Genomic DNA, 21229 nt, shown 5'->3' on the forward strand with positions numbered 1-21229 from the left:
ACCGCAAGATTTGTTGCCCGGCTGTCTGGAGGGAGTGGTCTGTTGAATAATTTAGAGGAGGCCGGCGGTGTGACACTGCCCGGTTTCCCCGAATCTCGGTCCAGCGCGGCAGGGCGCCCGGCCGCGTGCGTCGCGTGACCGTCGCGGCGCGGCGCTGCTGTCGCGGCGGCAGGCGGCAGAGTCCCGCGGAGCGCGCGTCTTCGCCAGTGAGACGCCGGTGGCCGCCGCAGCCAGACGGCAACCTCTGCTGCGGGACACAGGCCGGACGCGCCTCTCCTCTCCACGCCTCACCACAGCACACACCCACGCCGGACGCCTGTGCTGACGCGCCCGTGAGTAGCCTCGCGTACATGCCCTCTCTGCTGCCTTACACGGCTCTCGTCTTCAGCGAGAGTTCGTTGGCTGTAATCTAAGCATTATTGCAGTGTAGTTGTTCTTGTGCACTGACACTTGTTGGGATAAAGCCTAGTATATTACGAGATTGCTACACATGCGTGCCAGGTGTTAACTGCATTTCTTAACATGTAGACTGTGGTTCTAGGTCGCTGCACAAGATTTAAGCGTACTGCGTGCGTTATTGGCATCATCTTCCGTGACGTATGATTACATGTTTCAGTGTCTTAGCCTGATCGAAAGCGGAACAGTGAATTCTTTTTATTTATACACTACCTGGGCGGGTACTTAAGTGTATATGAATTCTAGTTTAGAGTTCCAAAGTATTTTGAGTGTAAGTCTCGGTGAGCCAGCTGCTCGATGAGTTCCATCAGTGATCACATTTCAATAATTCTTTTCTCATTCCCGGATGAAGTTACATACTCGTGTTTAAAGCCGAAGTGCGTGCAGTTGTGCCTTTCAGTGAACTCATCATTCATTCAGCCTCGCAGCGGATGAAGTCCTGCAAAACGTTTATAACTCTGGGAAAAACTTGATCTCAAATATAAATAATTTAGTTTTGTATTTCACCTCGCGGAACCTCCCACAAACGCTACCCATCATTTATAACTTCACTAAGTGTTCAGTACCGGATGAGGAAAGATCTGTTAGCAGAAGGTACTGTAGACGCAGCAATTTGTTCAGACGATCCTCTAGAGTCCCAGAACGCTGCGTTTCGGAGGGCGATACCTTTCTCTGATTCGGCACACGACTGAAACAGCTCATACACACGTTGGGACGGATCAGCAATGGTCAGTAACAGCATACCTCGGAGCGAAATAACTATGGTAGTTGGTAGGTAAATCCAGCTAGGAGTACGAGGAAGCAATCACTTGTGGGTAACATGTTGAGGCCGATTTTGGTTTGAGAATGTGCAATAGAGAGAATAGTTCGGATTTGCACGTACCAGTTAAATGTAAACTGCATACTGAGTGTGTACTTAAACTCTTATTCCATTCCTTGTGATAATTACACAAGGGAATGACGGCAGTGCCGTGAGACAATGCATCTGACATTTAAACCTTACGGGAATGCCTACGCACAACTTTCTGCTGGCATAGTGCCATTTCACTGTTACATGAAGTATCGATTAAATGAGACGACACAGCAATTAAGAGTAGCCACATTTCCTAAAAAGAATTAAATACGGATGCGTTGGATCTATTTCAATGTTTCAATTTTCAGTCTTTCTTTTCCTTTCACAAACTAAGATTCAAGTAGAAATAAACATTTTCACACAATTAACACAAACTAGGTTCACAATTAATGTACGAAGCGGAGGTGCAGTAGGATGAATAGGTGGGTGAAGAACTTCTGAAAAAGCCGCTTTCAGAAGTCTAGATACAATTCCGGAACATTTACTAAGACATCCAAGAACGATTACCTTGGCACTGGACGAAGCAGTAGAAGAAAGAGACTGAAGGCACAGGCGGACATAAGAACAAGTACAAAATCATCCACGGTGTCGCGTTTAACATAAGAGCAGATGCGAAGAGTTTAGTGCAAGATAGGGAGAGGAGTATGACAACAAAACACTTTGTTGGCTTCAGAAAAACAGTTACATTCAACCTAAAACTCAAAAGACCCTCATAAGACTGACAGCAAAACTATATGTAGTAGCGATTAAGAGATTACAGAAAACAGTTGCACATCGGGAGAGACTGTTGTAACAGACAATTACGCGTGTTTCTCATCCGAACACGGAATTATAGTTACTTACAGTTAGGCAGCACCTTCTAGCAATAGTGTTGGTGCTATGATGTATTCGCGGTCTACCCATGAGTTAATTGTAATCAACGATGTCAGGAATGTAGCCGGCATTTCCACACTCATTTTGTTACAATGTTACCAGACCGTTGCAACGTCATATTAACTTACATTGTGTTTTCTGAATCACATATAAGTGCGCACACCGTGCTTGTCTGACAGGCATCTCTACGTTGGTCTCGCCGCGAGTGTGTGGATTTATCCCACGGGCGGTGTGAAGTGATGTGATATTTGTGGTTGTGCAGCGTCATAGTGGGGTAACGGTTTTGTGATAGACACCCCGGCGGCTCGCCAAGTGCTCGTAAACGGCAAGCCTTTTAGCATAGTAATTACCGGTAGCCACTAACCATTCCATCCTTCTCGCGCTATGTACAAGCCAATATCCACCTATTACGCTTCCCCCAGCTCCATGAAACCCTAGTGCAATTATCCACATTACGCAGCTAACAAACGCCATGATTACGCATTATCTGCGTAAGAAGTTACTTCCCAGCTTTCCGCTTTCCTGCATTAAAACTTCCACAAGTGATTCCTGCAACACTATTTTCACCTTAAAACACATTTTCCACAGCTCTTCATAGTTATACCGAGGCTTAAGGGACGAGCATTCGAGGGCTTCTTTAGATAACACTCTACCCGATTTGCTAGGTGAAGAGCCTTTATCAGTGCAACGAAACGTGTACTTGATGCACGATGAAGATTCTCCTCATAAGCGTTCATCATCATAGGATTCTAAATAATAGATTCCTTAACAGGAGGATTGGAACAGGTCGACCAATTACACGGATTCCTTACTGTCTGCTCCTAAACTCCATAGATTTTCAGTTATGAAGCATTTGTGTATCTATCACTGGTACAAGATGCAGACAGTCTTTGAGCCCGTATTTTAGGGAGGCTGAAAAACTATACGCAGAACTCCAGGGCTAGATCATCGCAGCTGGGCATTCCTTGGGACGGATGGTTCTGAATGTACCAATGCGAAGGGGGGATTTTTGAACATTTCATGTAAGAAATATGTTCATATAATATGCCGGTACGCTCTTTTTCTAGGTGTTTCCCATTGTTAATGTGCTGTAAACAGTTTTAGAAAATGAACTATGTGCAAATAAAGCATTTCCGAGACCATGTCCAACCAACAATTTCTGGTTCCTTCAAAGTGCGCGAAACTTCCCCTTGAAGTGTGACCGTGCCTTTTTGGTAATCCTATGTATATACAAGGTGCTTGATAATTAACACATTCGAGACTACACTGTGATCCTGTATGGGTAGCTGGACTGCTGTTTTTAACAATTTTTTTGAAAATAATTGCTTTGTAACTGAGTACAATAGTTGTCTGATATTTCGTTTGAAATGATGAAACTTGGTTTATCTAATCTGAAATTCTTATGAAATATTAATGTTAGCAGACATAGGAAACATTTTTTCATTACGAAGAAAATTTCTATATACCGTCCTTATACATAATTCGCTTGAGTGTTTTAAGTTTTCAAACATTCGGGCATACAAAGAGCTACCTATCACAGTTTGAACACCACCAGAATATTTCTTTTGGCTTGTTTACCACCTTCTGGTTTTTATTGAAATCGAAACATGCTTTGTAGACATTCACTGGGTGCGTTTTTTTATAGTAGTTTTTACTACCAAATTTGTTTTATGAATGCTCATTTAGCCGGTGCAATATTTTAAACACTTCACTAAATTATTTTCTTCTGTTCCTTACTAAGCATTCAGCCACACACAAATTTGGGTCAATATCAGAATAATTAAGAACCCCTTCCGAATCCGAATCGACAATTTCATCTTCCAGGGCATTGAAAACATTGTTATCATCTAAATTCCTAATACCAACGACACGTATAGCGCGAGCATTCGGGCAACACAGATACAGGCAACAGGTAAGAGCAATGTAGGACTCAGCACAGAGGAGAAAAATACAAAGCGCTTTCACTGTGTAGAGACAGTTCAGAATTCGAAAAACACGTGGTAGGACAATGAAGAGAGCCTTCCTTGTGCTATCTACATGGCTAGAACACAGGGCGCGTGCAAGACTCGGAAGCCGTCCGTCTGACTGCCACTACTCGATTCCTACTCGGGCACCGTCCACAATTTGTTAATAGTAAAAAATTAAAGCGGGGAAATTTGATACTTAAAGCTAAATGCTCGTGTAAACACAGTTCTGCAGACAAACCTTTTGCAAGATAATTGTGAGAATAGATAACGAACCACAGTGACTTCAGTACGAAGTATTGTCCGAGTTAGTACAAATATAAGTAAAATATAAAATTTTCAGTTGAGCCCCCACTTTTTTTTTTGAACCATCAGTCTTCTGACTGGCTTGATGTGGACCGCCTAGAATCCCTCTCGTGTGCCAGCCTCTTCTTCTCAGAGTAGCAATTGCAACTTAATTTTCAATTATTTGCTGGATGTATTCCAATCTCTGTCTTCCTCTACAGTTTTTACCCTCCACAGTTTCCTCTAGTTCTATGGAATTCACTACCTGGAACCTCCTCATTCTTAACCTTATCAATCCGTCTGATTTTCAACATTCGTCTATAGCACGACATCTCAAATGCTTCGATTGTCTTCTGTTCCAGTTTTCCCACCGTCCATGTTTCACTACCATACAACGGTGTGTTCCATACGTACAATCTCAGAAATGTCTTCCTCAAATTAAGGCTTATGTTTCATACCAGTTAATTACTCTTGGTCAGCAATGCCCTTTCTGCCAGTGCTAGTCTGATTTTGACGTCCTCCTTGCTTCCGTTACTGGTTATTTTGCTGCCTAGGTAGTAGACAGTCTACTTCGTGACCATCAATCCTGATGTTAAGGTTCTCATTGTTCTCATTTCTCCTACTTCTCATTACTTTCGTCTTTCTGCGATTTATTCTCAATCCATAATCTATACTCATTAGAGTGTTCATTCCATTCAGCAGATGATGTAATTCTTCTTCACTTTCACTCAGGACAGCAGTCATCAGCTGAATCCTTTCACCTTCAATTTTAATTCCACTCGTGAACCTTTCTTCTACATCCATTATTGCTTCTTCTATGTATCGATTGAACGGTAGGTGCGAAAGAAAACATCCCTGTCCTACACACTATTTAATTCGAGTGTTACGTTCTTGATCGTCCACTCTTATTATTCCATCTTGGGTCTAGTACATACTGTATATTACCAGTCTCTCCCTACATCTTAGACCTATTTTCCTCAGAATTTCGAACATCGTGCACCGTTTTACATTGTCGCACGCTTTTTCTGGGTTGACAAATCCTGTGAATGTGTTTTGATTTTTCTTTAGTCTTGCTTTCATTATGAACTGCAACGTCAGAATTGCCTCCCTGGTGTCCTTACCTTTCCTAATGCCAAACTTATCCTCATCTATCAAATCCTCAATTTTTTCCCCATTCTTCTGTATGTTATTCTTACAAGTAACTTGGACGCTTGAGCTGTTACGTTGATTGTGCGATAATTCTCGCACTTGTCAGCTCTTGCAGTCTTCGAAATCGTGTAGATGATGTTTTTTCGAAAGTCAGTTGATATGTCGCCGGATTCATACATTCTACACACCAACGTGAATAGCCGTTTTATTGCCACTTTCTCCAATGGTTTTAGAAATTCTGATGGAACGTTATCCACCCCTTAAGCCTTATTTGAACTTAATTATTCGAAAGGTCTCTTAGATTCTGACTGCAATATTGGATCCCGTATTTGTTCTAAATAGACTCCTTTTTCTTCTATCACATCAGACACATCTTCCACATCGTAGAGATTTCTGGTGTACTCTTTCCTCCTCTCTGCTCTCTCCTCTTCATTTAACAGTGGAATTCCCGTTGCACATATAATGTTACCGCCCTTTCTTTTAATTTCACCGAAGGTTATTTTGACTTTCCCGTATGCTGAGTCAGCTTTCGACAGTCATTCCATTTTCGATTTCTTCACATTTCTCATGTAGCCATTTCGTCTTAGCTTCCTTTCACTTCCTATTTATTTCATTCTTAAGCGGTCTTTATTTCTGTATCACTCAGTTTCCCTGAACACTTTAGTACTTCCTTCTTTGATCGATCTACTGAAATATTTCTTCTGTTAGCATCGGTTTCTTCGCAGTTACCTTTTTTGTCCTAATGTTTTTCTTTCCAACTTTTGTGATTGCCCTTTTTAGAATTGGCCATTCCTCTTCAACTGTACTGCCTACTGGGCTATTTCTTATTGCTGTATCCATAGCCAAAGATAACCTAAAGCGTATCTCTTCAGTAGTAGGGGCAAGGGCAGCGTCACCCCAAGTTGCATGTTGCTAAATTTATGCAAGATGGCGGATCCAAGATGGCGGTGATAGATGTGGCAAGGTCGCAATGACATCATGGTGGGAAGTTCAAATTTTGACGGGAAAAATGGGTCAATTGGGCTACCTCCACTAACCTAATACCTCCCCTCTCCTACCACTCCCCTCCCCACCCCAAGAAAATGGCGGCAAAAAGGGCGAGAATAAAGGTCAGTTGGGCAAACTCCACTAGCCTAAGAGAATGGCGACAAACATTTCCACGGGAGAAGGTCACTAGGGCTACCTCCATTAACCTAAGTCGTCCAACCGCCACCTCTTCCTTGGAATTGGTGGGGAAAGGACTCAGCCTCTGCTGGTGCGCTGGATAGGATGAATGTAAGTCTTTATTTTGCATCCATTATTAAAACAGTTTGTCAACTGGCAGCAGCTCTATCCAGTGTGTTCACCATGAGGTCCAGAGTCCAACTGACCTAATACACAGTACCACCCCCACAGGGTGCTATCGTCCCTCCTGTGACATAGTCCAAGATGGCTGTCTGGGGGGAAAATGGTGAGAAAAGGACTCAGTCTGTGTCCAGCTGTTGGAAAGGAAGGAGTGTACTTTATTTATTTTCAGTGAGAGGTTGGAACAATTTATTTAGGTAAGGCTTTCACATAGCTTATTTATTACACTAATACCAAAAAATCGCACTGATGTGCTTTGTGTTACAATAAATAGCCTTCAGACCGGCAAACTGCTCATGAATTACCGTAATAATAAAGTACACTGATGTACATACACGCAAACAACTCGTACATTGTCAAATTATAGCATGTAAAACGCTCTGCAAACACGCTCACTAATTATAAGCTGACAAAATAATGCATTTCACAGCCTACAGACATGTTCACAAAATAATGCAGTACACTAATGCACAGACACATTCACTATGTGTAAAATTGTCAAAAATAATGCGTGTATAACGCTCTGCAAACATACTCACAACGCTTAAACAGCCGAAATAATGCAGTGCACAAACACTCATTGCATGTAAAAACGCTTTCAAACTACAGAGGCCCTACGGCACGCGTGCTGGGGCATCCCATGCACACTGGTCCAGCTCACCACAGATGCAAGACATGTATGGCCGTACACACATGTTTACCTACCCACTGTGGCTGATGCATTGCTGGGAGATGTGACTTACCCTCGCAGGTGCAGTTGAAAGCCTATCACTGTTATGCTGACGTCTCATGTCTATGTAAATAACAGCCAAGTCTCCCTTCTGGACTCACGATAGAAATCTTCTGCAATGCTTCCCAGCAATTCAGCCCGTCCATGATGTATCAACCCTTTCCAGAAATCGTAACGTGCATGAGAAATAGTTAACGCTTGCTTTTGTTGTTGTAGGACCTTTTTTGATGTCTCAGGTTGTCTGCATGGAAATTCTTGTCCTGACAGGTCCTGTTTACGAAAATAGCCCAAAATAACGCTGAATGCATTCATCCTGATGGTCCTAACGGGGTACCCCACCCACTTCTTTTTTTTTCAGATGAGACATTCAGTGGCAACACAATTTTGTACAGACTGCCATATTTCACTGACAGCTAAACACTGCATAAGTGGTCTACAGATCTGCCAATGGGAGCTTGATTATTTCAGTGTGAAACCGATATCCAACCCAGCTATATGTTCCCACATACCATATCAATGTAGTAAACATACAATTCATATCCTGTGCAATACAAAATCACCACTTCTGCATCTGCATTTAGTTATCAAATGGATCTGAGCACTATGGGACTTAACATATATGGTCATCAGTCCCCTAGAACTTAGAACTACTTAAACCTAACTAACCTAAGGACAGCACACAACACTCAGTCATCACGAGGCAGATTTAGTTATCGACAACCAGACCATCATTATGCGTACTACATAAATATGGTATGTGGTGACATATAGCTGGGTTGGAGATCGGTTTCACGCTGAAATATTCAAGCTTCCATCGTCAGTGGCAGAGCAGTGTAATTGAGTAAGTGTCTTTACGTATTTGAAGATCTGTAGACCACTTATGCAGGGCTTAGCTGTTAGTGCAATATGGCAGTCTGTACAAAACTGTGTTGCTGCTGAAAGTCTCATCTGCAGAAAAGAAAGGCAGACAGTGCTCCCACCCTGGCAGCATCAGTAATTTTCTCAATTCATTCACAAGACATTCTTTGTGCTGGGACATAGGAGCCTGTACAGACTGATTCAAACAAGATGGGAGCATAGTATTTGGAAAGTTCTGAGGGTAACATGATGTCTTCTTTGTTCAAGTGTCAAAGACAAGTTGAAGCAGACCATCTCTAGTGGGACGCTATCCCTCATCCGCCATAGAGGTAATAAGACATCTCCAGACCACTAGCTTTAAGACACCGAAAATTCCAGCCATTTTTCTCTTCTGTAGGACAGTGCTTCGAATTCTGTTTGTGTAATTGTTCTGATTTTGCCGTCTGTGCTTAGACCATACTCGCTTTCCAAACAAAAACAATGCTTTTATGATTAATGGTGTTTTTGCAAGCATGCACAGACATGATGAAGGCTTTTAGGGGTGAGAACATGAGGCTAACGTTCACCGTTTCTGAGACATATGTTGAAAGTGGGACATACGATGTCTGGGAAGGGTTATATGTAATGGGTGGGGTGCCTCACTAGGACCACCAGGAGGAATGCATTCGGCGTTATTCTGGGCTATTTTTGTAAATAGGTCCTGTTAGGACAAGAATTTCCAAGCAGAAAAGCTCCTACAACAGCAAAAGCGACTGTTAACTGTTTCTGCAGCATGTCACGATTTCTGGAAAGGGTTAATACATCATGGATGGGCAGTCCTGTTATAATCGCTAGGAAGAATGCATCCTGTGTCATTCTGGGAAGCATTGCAAAAGATTCTATAGTGTGTCCAGAGGGGACTTGGCTGTTATTTACATAGACATGAGATGTCAGCATAAAACTGACAACCTTTTAGCTGCGCCTACGAGGGTGACTCGCTAGGTAAACATCTCCCAGCTATGCATCAGCCACACTGGGCAGGTAAACCCATGTGTACAGCCAGACATGTCTCGCATGTCGGGTGAGCTGGACCAGTGTGTATGGGGCACACCAGGATATGCAACTTAGGGCGCCTGTGGGAACAGTTCACTGATGCATTGTGAACGAATTTCTTAATGGTAGTTCGAAAGCGCTTTTACATTCAATGAGTGTTTGTCAATGCAATATTTTGGCTGTTTAAGTGTTGTGAGTGTGTTTGCAGAGCATTATACATCCATTATTTTTGACATTTTTACGCATAGTGAATGTGTTTGTGCATCAGTGTACTGCATTATTTTGTGAACATGTCTGTAGGCTGTGCAATGCATTATTTCGATAGTTTACAATTAGTGAGCATGTTTGCAGATCATTTTACATTATTTATTTTGACTATTTACTAGCTGTTTGAGTCTCTGTACTCTGTATACTAGGCCAGTTGGACTCTGAACCTCATGGTGAACACATTGGATGGAGCTACTGCCTATGACAACTGACTGTTTAAATAAACAATGCATCCAAAATAAAGACTTACATCCAGCCTATCCAGCAGAGGCTGAGTTCTTTTCCTGCCGATTCCAAGGAAGAGGTGGTGGTTGGTAGCCCAGTTGACCTTTTCTCTAGCCGTATTTTTCCCGTCATTTTGGTTCAAATGGCTCTGAGCACTATGGGCCTTAACATCTGAGGTCATCAGTCCCCTAGAACTTAGAACTACTTAAACCTAACTAACCTAAGGACATCACACACAACCATGCCCGAGGCATGATGCAAACCTACAACCATAGGGGTCATGCGGTTCGAGACTGAAGCACCTAGAACAGCTCGGCCACACTGGCTGGCCCTGCCATTTTCTTGGGGAGAGGATTGGAGGGTGTAGGGGAGGGGTTGAGTTAGTTGAGGTAAGCATGGACCCTACTCCGTAACCTGGGAGGCAGTAAACTTAAAATAAAAGACACCCACTCGATAACCCCTAACAATGTGGCCGCACACATAGTTAGAACCTCAAGAGCACCAAGGGACAGAACACACACCATGACCGTCAAACGTGAATTAAGATCCTTAAAACAAAGGGCATCGCCTACCTCCGAATTTTCCCAGCCTATCACAGCGGAAGAAGTTGCAGCAGCCTTGTCAAAAATCAAAAGAGGCAATGCTCCTGGCTTCAATGACATCCACCCGGAATTCCTACTTCACTGTGGAAAATATACTAGAACATGGCTCGCAAACTTCTTAACAGATATTTTAGAATTGGGTAATATCCCACACCAGCTTAAACGAGCAAAGATTATAGCGATACTAAAGCCAGGCAAACCTAATGACATGCCCCAAAACTACCGCCCTATCGCTCTGCTGAACTGTGTCTATAAGCTGTTGGAACGTATCATCTACAACAGAATAAGGGGAAAAATTCTTGAAGTGGTACCGATTGAACAGGCAGGTTTTCGACCCAACCGCAGTTGCACCGACCAGATCCTCTCCCTAGCAACTCATATAGAGGCGAGCTTTCAGAAAAAACTCAAAACATCAGTAGCCTTTATTGACCTATCAGCCGCTTATGATACCGTTTGGCGACAAGGCCTGATATTTAAGTTGCTGTGGGTCATACCATGTAATAAGCTGGCCAACCTCATTGATAACATGCTCACAGATATAAGTTTCAGAGTCATAATGGGCGACTTAAAAAGTGACCAGATGAAGCTCAACAATGGTTTACCACAAGGCTCTGTTCTGGCTCCATTGATGTTTAACCTCTACATATCTGACTTACCTGAAACCACTTCTCAAAAATTCGGATATGCCGACGACTGGGCAATAGCTGCAAGAGGCAGATCAATGGAGGCAACGGAAAACACTTTAACTGCGGATCTAACAAAGCTGGGAGATTACTTCCGAAGGTGGAGTTTACGGCCAAACGCGACAAAAACGGAGGTGACATGCTTTCACCTCGACAATGCCCAAGCAAAAAGAAAGCTCAACGTTCATTTCGAAAACAGGCAGCTAAACCATAATAATTACCCCAGATATCTAGGCGTCACCTTTGACAGAACCCTAACATTCAAGGAACACCTACATAATACAGCCGCAAAACTTAAAACTCGAAATAACATCATACAGAAGCTATGTGGGACCACGTGGGGCTCTTCCGCGGCTGTACTGAGATCTTCGGCTCTGGGACTTGTCTACACAACAGCAGAATATGCCGCACCGGTATGGCTAAACAGTAAACACACAGGCTTGATCGATGCTCAACTAAACTACACAATGAGGATGATATCAGGAACAATAAAGCCAACGCCTTTACACTGGCTACCTATACTGAGCAACATTCCCCCACCGGACCTGCGCAGAGAGAACGCTCTCTTACGCGAGTATGGAAAAGTGCTGAACAACGAGAAACTGCCAATCCATAAGGATGTTCCTGCCCTGGAGATGAACAGATTGCGCTCAAGACACCCCTCTTTAAAAAAGGCAAAAAATACGCATCCTCTCAACCCGGATTATGGCAAACTCTGGAAAATGCGGTGGAGAGAATCTGTGCCCCAAAACCTGCAGAATATGCCATGCATCAATGTCCAACCACCAGGATTCAATTTGCCAAGGAAAACTTGGACGACCCTGAATCGAATTCGGACAAACAACGGCAGATGTGCAGACATCCTCCACAGGTGGGGTAAAATCACCACCCCGAGATGTGACTGCGGTGCGGACCGGCAGACGATTCGTCACATCGTGGAAGATTGCCCTCTGAGACGTTTTGCGGGAGACCCCAATGAGTTTCTGACCGCGACTGAAAGTGCAATAGACTATGTCACAAATCTGGATGTTTGTTTGTGAACCTTTGTTTGTTATATACACTATTTTTAAACACTTTTATATCTACAACTATATGTTACACACTGTGATTACTCTTTATTTCTGTGTCTTATGATTTTTATGTCTTTTCTATATGATGTGTTATATGCCATAAGCTAAATAAATAAATAAATAAAATAAATAAATAAATAAGTTGAGGTAGGGGAACTAACTTATTTTCCACAAAAAATTTGAACTTCCTGCCATGACATCATTGTGACATTGTCACATCCATCGCCGCCATCTTGGCTCTTCCACCTAAAATAAATTTGGCAATAACGCAACATGGAATGACGCTGTCCTTGCCCTATTACTTTCATCATTCCTTAGTACTTCTGAATCCCAACTCTTTGCATATTGATTCTTCCTGGCTAATCTCTTAAACTTCAGCTTATTCTTCATCACTATCAAATTGTGATCTGAATCTATGTCTGCTCCTGACACATTACAATCCAGTATCTGATTTCAGAATCTCTGTCGGACCATGATGTCTGAAATCTTCCTGTATCACTCAGACTTTTCCAAGTATACCTCCTCCTCTTGTGATTCGTGAACAGGGATTCGCTATTACTAGCTGAAATGTATACAGAACTCAACTAGTCTTTCTCCTCTCTCATTCCTTTTCCCATGCCCATATTGTTCCTGTAACCATTTCTTCTACTTCTTCGCCTACAATTGCGTTCCAGTCCCTAATGATTATTAGATTTGCATCTCCCTTCATATACTGTATTCCCCTTATAGTATCCTCATATACTCTCTCTATGTCTTCATCTTCAGCTTGCGACGTCAGCATGTACACTCGAACTATCGTTGTCAGTGTTGGTTTACTGACGATTCAGATAAGAACAACCCTATCACTGAACTGTTGGCAATAACGCACACTGTGCCCTACCTTCCTATTCGTAACGAATCCTACTCCCGTTATACTACACTCTACTGCTGTTGATATTACAATACACTAATCTGATCAGAAATCCTTGTCTTCTTTCCATTTCAGTACACTGTCTTTATTGTATCTAGACTGAGCCCCAGAATTTCCTGTTTCAGATTTTCTAGCTTCCCTTCCAAGTTCAAGCTCTCGACATTCCGCACCCCAACTCGTAGCACGTTATCTTTTCGTTGGTTATTCCATCTTTTTCTCATCGTCTTCTCCCATTTGGAAGTCCCCTCCCGGAGATCCGAATGGGGGACTATCCCAGAATCTTTTGCAATGGACAGATCATCACGACACTTTTTCAATTACACGTCATATGTCCTGTGGATACACGATATGAGTCTTTAATGCAGTGGTTTCCATTGCTTTCTGCATCCTCATGCCGTTGATCATTGCTGGTTCTTCCGTCTTTGGGGGCAGTTTCCACCCCGAGGGCAAGAGAGAGCCCTAAACTTCTGTCCACTCTTCGCCTTCTTTGACAAGGCCGTTTGTAGAATGAGGGAACTTCTTGTGCCGAAAGTCTTCGGCGCCCTTCTAATGGGGCTCAAATTTCACCTATGGAATGGTTGGGGATTAGGGTAGATACATGATGAGGCACTAGCACATTTTGCTCCTGAGGTTTGACGGCATGTAACGAGGCAATGTGGACAAGTGCAGCAGGGTCTCTCCCTTAGCCTCCAACCTCACCTGATGTCAATCCTCTGCACTTTCCTGCCTGGACCATATTAAAAGTGATGTGTACAACACTCCACTTCAGATGGGTGAAAAACTGGAGCAGCAAATTGTGCAGTCTTGATTTAGGAGATGATCCTAGGAAGTTCGAAAGAATGCTGCAAAGACGAGTGGAGTATAGCATACAGATGCGAGGATGGCACGTGGAACATCTACCGTAACAAGTAAGAGCTTACAGCAAACAACGACATGTACTGAAAAAGTATACTCTGAGACATAAGAAACGATGAACCACGAAGGAATGATCCAAAATGAGATGGAAATCGGTAGATATGATATACATGTATATACATGTACGGACAAACAAATGATTATAATTTCAGAAATATTGGATGATTTATTCAAGAGGAACAGCTTCACAAACTCAGCAAGTGAATAGGCGTTGTTCCACCTTTTGCCCTTATGCAAGCAGTTATTCGGCTTGGTATGATTTATAGAGTTGGATGTTCGCGTAAGGGACATCGTGTCAGGCTTGCCAGGCACGTCTTCGGTGGTCATCGAGGCTCATTTCGAAAGGGGACTCATCACTGAAGACAATTCTACTCCAGTCAAGGTGATTACAGGTCGAAGACGTGTCTGGAGATGCTCCGGACAGCGGTGGGATACTAACCTGACTGTTGTTCGCTGTACGGCCGACAACCAGGAGTGATGGTCGGGGCTGCCATTTTGTTCCACAGAACGACCTCTGCACCCATGCAGCATAGCGGGACCGACAGTATTCTACGCTGCCTTTTGTTGCCCTTCTTGGCAAGCCATTCTAGGGTTACATTTCAGCAAGACAACGGCCGCCCGCACACGGCGAGGTTTTCTGCTGCTTGTCTTCGTGCTGCCAAACCACACGTTGACAGCAGGGCCGCCGGATCTTTCCCCATTTGAGAACGTTTGGAGCATTATGGGCAGGGAACCAACCAGGTCAAGATTTTGGCGATCTAACGCATCAACTGGACAGAATCCGCCATGATATCCCTCAGGAGAACATCCAACAGTTCTGTCAATCAATGCCAAGCCGAATAACGACTTGCGTAAGCTCCAGTTATTAACTTGCGCCATTTGCGAAGCTGTTTGTCTTGAATAAAGTTTAATTTTTTCTGAAATTGTAATGATTTGTTTATCTGCACATGTACAGCACAACTACAGATTTCCGTCCCATTCGGATGAATCCCTCGTGGTGCATCGTTTTTGCATTTCTACTAACAGGGGCATGTTTTTCATTATGGAGTTAGTGGCGACTCGTAATGACATTCTGATGTACCTCGCAAACGTCTCTTTTGCTAAGTTTACTCGGATGTTTTTGCTTTTGCTGAAGTATACTTTCTCCGCTGTCAGTTTTTTTTTTTTTTGCTTTTGTCATGGGCCTTGCAAAAATGAAACAAAAAGGAACTGAAATGATAACAACAACCACATGCATTTAGTTCACACCAGTCTATCGGTTACAAGTTGATTCAGCACAATTCGAAATATCAGCGTCACGGTACATGCCGCCGTGCAGAAGAAACACTACAATGAAAACCACAATGATGTGAATCGACACTGTTTGCATTACGGAGAAGCTATTTACCGTCTCGTATTATTGTAAGAGTGTCTCTGGCCGTCGAACTTCGTTCGTTTGATGTGAAACCTTAGTCGAAATTGAACGACTCAATGGTACTATTGTTCATCTCCGCCGAAAGACTATGGTACAAGATCTTTCACGAAAGGAATGAGATTGTTGCTGCACATTTATGCAATTCGTAGGCATGTTTCATTAGCGGGGGTTATCTTTTAAAAGAATCATTTTCAGTCCACATGGGTCTGCATTCGCTCGTTCAGCTGGTCAAGACATCTACACTGACCGAAAGAAGTCGCAACACGAAGAAATAATTAACGTAATGAAATTTCCGTAACACATTTGTCTACGTTTAAATGAATAACATTGCAAGATTATAGGTTAATGTAAGCGCGAGATAAGCCATTGCAAATGTGAAATGCTGGTACATTAATAACGTGTGTAACAGCCAGAATGTTGATTGCAAACGTGCATGCATTTTGTTTTACAGATGCCGGATGTCAGTTTGTGGGATGGAGTTTCATGGCTCAAAAATATTCAAATGTGTGTGAAATCTTATGGGACTTAACTGCTAAGGTCATCAGTCTCTAAGCATACACACTACTTAACCTAAATTATGCTAAGGACAAACACACACACACCCATGCCTGAGGGAGGACTCGAACCTCCGCCGGGACCAGCCGCACAGTCCATGACTGCAGTGCCTCAAACCGCTCGGCTAATGCCGCGCAGTTTCATGCCTGTTCCAACTGATCCATCAATACAGGGGCGATTAATGCTGGTTGTGGATGACGTTGCCGTTATTGACCGATGATGTCCTATATGTTCTCCATTGGAGGCAGATATGGTGATCGAACAAAGCAACATGTCGACACCCTGTAGAGCAAGTTGGGTCACAAGAGCTTTATGATGACGAGCATTATCCTGTTGGAATACACCCCTTGGAATGCTGTTCATGATATCAGCTGAACAAGTCGAATTACAAATTTGTTGTCGGAATGCGTGACCGTAGCTCCAGGTGTAGCTCCACTGTGTCTAGCACTGGGACAGGTTGGTTGCGGTTCCTCAACTGGCCTCCTTAAAAGTACACACAGCCGTCACCGGCACCGAGGCAGAACCAGCTTTTATCAGAAAACACAACGGACCTCCACCCTGCCCTCCAATGACCTCTCGCTTGACACCACTGAATTCGCAAATGGCGGCGCTTTGAGGTCAGTGGTATACACGCTACACGGCGTCTGGCTCGGAGCTGTCGTTAAAGTAACCGATTTGTGTGACAGCCCGTTGTGTCACTGTGGTGCCAACTGCTGGTCAGATTTCTGCTGCAGGTGCAGTACGATGCGCCACAGCCGTACGCTGAACTCGACGGTCTTCCTCTCGTTCGTGCCACGTGGCCGTCCGGAGCCCGGTCTTCTTCCGATCGTACATTCGCGTGACAGTCGCTGCCAGCAATCATGGCCGGCCGCAGTGGTCTAGCGGTTCTAGGCGCACAGTCCGGAACCGCGCGACTGCTACGGTCGCAGTTTCGAATCCTGCCTCGGGCATGGATGTGCGTGATGTCCTTACGTTAGTTAGGTTTAAGTACGAGGGCAGTTCAATAAGTAATGCAACACATTTTTTTTTCTGAAACAGGGGTTGTTTTATTCAGCATTGAAATACACCAGGTTATTCCCCAATCTTTTAGCTACACAAAACTATTTTTCAACGTAATCTCCATTCAATGCTACGGCCTTACGCCACCTTGAAATGAGGGCCTGTATGCCTGCACGGTACCATTCCACTGGTCGATGTCGGAGCCAACGTCGTACTGCATCAATAACTTCTTCATCATCCGCGTAGTGCCTCCCATGGATTGTGTCCTTCATTGGGCCAGACATATGGAAATCCGACGGTGCGAGATCGGGGCTGTAGGGTGCATGAGGAAGAGCAGTCCACTGAAGTTTTGTGAGCTCCTCTCGGGTGCGAAGACTTGTGTGAGGTCTTGCGTTGTCATGAAGGAGAAGTTCGTTCAGATTTTTGTGCCTACGAACACGCTGAAGTCGTTTCTTCAATTCCTGAAGAGTAGCACAATACACTTCAGAGTTGATCGTTTGACCATGGGGAAGGACATCGAACAGAATAACCCCTTCAGCGTCCCAGAAGACTGTAACCATGACTTTAACGGCTGAGGGTATGGCTTTAAACTTTTTCTTGGTAGAGGAGTGGGTGTGGCGCCACTCCATTGATTGCCGTTTTGTTTCAGGTTCGAAGTGATGAACCCATGTTTCATCGCCTGTAACAATCTTTGACAAGAAATTGTCACCCTCAGCCACATGACGAGCAAGCAATTCCGCACAGATGGTTCTCCTTTGCTCTTTATGGTGTTCGGTTAGACAACGAGGGACCCAGCGGGAACAAACCTTTGAATATCCCAACTGGTGAACAATTGTGACAGCACTACCAACAGAGATGTCAAGTTGAGCACTGAGTTGTTTGATGGTGATCCGTCGATCATCTCGAACGAGTGTGTTCGCACGCTCCGCCATTGCAGGAGTCACAGCTGTGCACGGCCGGCCCGCACGCGGGAGATCAGACAGTCTTGCTTGACCTTGCGGCGATGATGACACACACTTTGCCCAACGACTCACTGTGCTTTTGTCCACTGCCAGATCACCGTAGACATTCTGCAAGCGCCTATGAATATCTGAGATGCCCTGGTTTTCCGCCAAAAGAAACTCGATCACTGCCCGTTGTTTGCAACGCACATCCGTTACAGACGCCATTTTAAGAGCTCCATACAGCGCTGCCACCTGTCGGAAGTCAATGAAACTATACGAGACGAAGCGGGAATGTTTGAAAATATTCCACAAGAAATTTCCGGTTTTTTCAACCAAAATTGGCCGAGAAAAAAAATGTGTTGCATTACTTATTGAACTGCCCTCGTAGTTCTATGTTCTAGGGGACTGATGACCACAGATATTAAATCCCATAGTGCTCAGACCCATTTGAACCATTTTGAACCAGCAATCATGCACAAATGCCAAATGCTACATTGCTGCCAAGTCTTTCTGCATTATGAAGCTTTTCGCAACCACGACCCGATCGAACCCAGTGAGGTGTTGATGATGACGTCTCTGTTGCCTTAACAAGTTCGGTGCCCCCACTCCGCGAGGCGTGGTAGCTCGGGAAACGACAAGTAGCCGTCTAGTCAACGTTTTGTGTATTGGGTCGAGTTTGCGTCAGTACTTGCCCGAGCAGTCGGCAGTCGAGGTCCGTTGCGATTTAGTTCTTAGCTTATCTTTATACCATTCGGTGGTGAAACTTATGCAGGTAAGTGCAAATGATTTCAAAAATGGCTCTGAGCACTCTGGGACTTAACTTCTGAAGTCATCAGTCCCCTAGAACTTAGAACTACTTAAACCTAACTAACCTAAGGACATCACACTCATCCATGCCCGAGGCAGGATTCGAACCTGCGACTGAAGCGGTCGCGCGGTTCCAGACTGAAGCACCTAGAACCGCTCGGCCACACCGGCCGGCCGATTTCAATTCATCGTTCTTTATCTATAAAATAATTATTTTCGGCGTAATTATACGCAATAATAATTTACTCTTGCGTTTACGCCTATTTTAAGACATTCTCATAAGAATAAAATTTGTGTGTAGTTATGATGAAAATAATTATTTTATAGATAAAGAATGATAAATTGAAAACACATACACTTATTTGCATAAGTTTCATCACACAATGGTAGAAAGATAAACCAACATCTAAATCGCAACCGACGTTCAGTACAGAGCGCGCGAGCATCGACCGACACACAAGTCTGCCTCACAATGTACTCAAAACATAACATACTGTAGACTAGACTGCGCCGACAGTCAGATCACGCTAGGCGTGGCGTCGGCCACCTGCCGCTCCCCGAGCTACCACGCCTGATTGTGCTGGAGCACCGGACTCGTTAAATGCGTTCTTGACTGATATCAACTCACCACGTCCAATCTCAAAGGTAACATTCACGAATGTTATAGCGTTTATTTGAGGCAAACCTGATTTGCGTCGTCATACGGGCGCTACTAGCGCTGACCCTAAATTGGAACAGACATTACCTTTCAGATGTGGAAACGCGTCTACCAACTTTCGCTTATATGGCACACCTCTTCTTGGTGTTTTGATTTTTTTCCTTCATTGTGTATTAGTGCGAACTAACTAACTCGGGGCAAGTAACCTGCTCCTGGGTTGCGGGTCGTCCATTAATGACATCCAGGGCAAATATAATCGTCATTTTTCTTTTGTTTTCCGTCGTCACTTAGTTGCTTCAAAACTCGTAGAAATATGTTCCGTCTATGCAACTAACTGAACGCAGTTTATTTATTGACATACGCATTTCGTTTCTTTCATTTGTAAAGCATCTTCAGTGACCTGTAATTCATGTTTCTTTTCATACATATAATAAATGTATTAAGTGGTATCTACAATATGTCACCATTTTAATTTTGTCATGTTTTTCAATTTTTTAGGTTAGAATCAACTTTCATAAAACAAATTTCATGTATGTGAAATTATCGTCCGCTGTTACTTATGATTTGCCGTGCTGTTAGCCCATGTGTGTGGTCCTGGAGATGCGTTCATTAGTTTCCATGCTCCAGTTGGCCGATATCCGGCGTTCTTTCACCAATATTTGATTCATCACATCGCGTACATCACAGTTTGTGTACAATATGTGTATGTTTTCGGTGTGTAGTGTTGCCAACTGTCTCTGTGTGTTTAGCTTTTGTCTTTTGTTTGTGTTGTGTGTGTGGTTTGATATTTTCATTTGTTGTGTGTGTGTGTGTGTGTGTGTGTGTGTGTGTGTGTGTGTGTGTCTGGGCGCTCAAATGTTTTTTGTTGTGTGTAAATGTGTAGTTCTTTCTTGAGAGTGTGATGACAGCTGCGAACTTTAAAACTAGAAATAAAGAACATATAAGTTGAAAATATGATGACAACCATTCTACCTTCACCGGACACCTGATGAAACATGGACACGAACCATCGAACATGGAATATTACATGACTGTTATTAGAGCGAATAATCTCAACGAAGAGCTTCTGACATAGCAAGAAAACTTACATGCACAAAGAGCTACTGCAATGAAAAAGAAGGTACCCAATAACCAAGTCCATATAAGAAATAACTCCTTAATCATGTTGGCCACCAAAACAGTAACAACCAGAGATCCGAAACATAACAAGAATAAATAACTAATGATTATTCCTCTCCCCCTTCTCTCTCTCCCTCTCTCTCTCTCTCTCTCTCTCCCTCTCTCCTTCCCACACACACACACACACACACACACACACATACAAAAATATACATTTGAAAAAGTCACATGTACATACAGGAACACATGTTACATGCTCCTGAAGATGCTTCACAAATAAAAGAAGTGAAACGCATATAGCAATAAACAAACTGCCTTCAGTTATATGTGTAGACGGAACATGCCTCCACGAATTTTGAAGCAACTAAGGAACGACGGAAAACAAAAAATGACGATAATACAGCCATGTCACTCATTTCCCCTCAAGTTATACAACAGTTTCAAGAATATCCATCACAGCCTCCACTCCATTCAGCACCTTAGATTCAATAAGACCTGCAAAATAAATAATATAATT

At 43.4% G+C, this 21229-nt stretch overlaps 1 long non-coding RNA gene across 1 annotated transcript in view; it reads left to right on the top strand.

Moving 5' to 3' along the window:
- The first annotated feature begins 211 nt into the window (after positions 1 to 211).
- The window catches only part of LOC124625316, a 277200-nt gene continuing 256182 nt past the window's right edge, over positions 212 to 21229 (top strand). Inside the window, exon 1 of the long non-coding RNA XR_006980711.1 lies at positions 212 to 332. This is a non-coding gene — a long non-coding RNA (uncharacterized LOC124625316). The remainder of the gene's footprint in view (positions 333 to 21229) is intronic.

Source organism: Schistocerca americana, chromosome 1 (assembly GCF_021461395.2).
Source record: "Schistocerca americana isolate TAMUIC-IGC-003095 chromosome 1, iqSchAmer2.1, whole genome shotgun sequence".
In the NCBI taxonomy this organism is placed as follows: domain Eukaryota; kingdom Metazoa; phylum Arthropoda; class Insecta; order Orthoptera; family Acrididae; genus Schistocerca; species Schistocerca americana.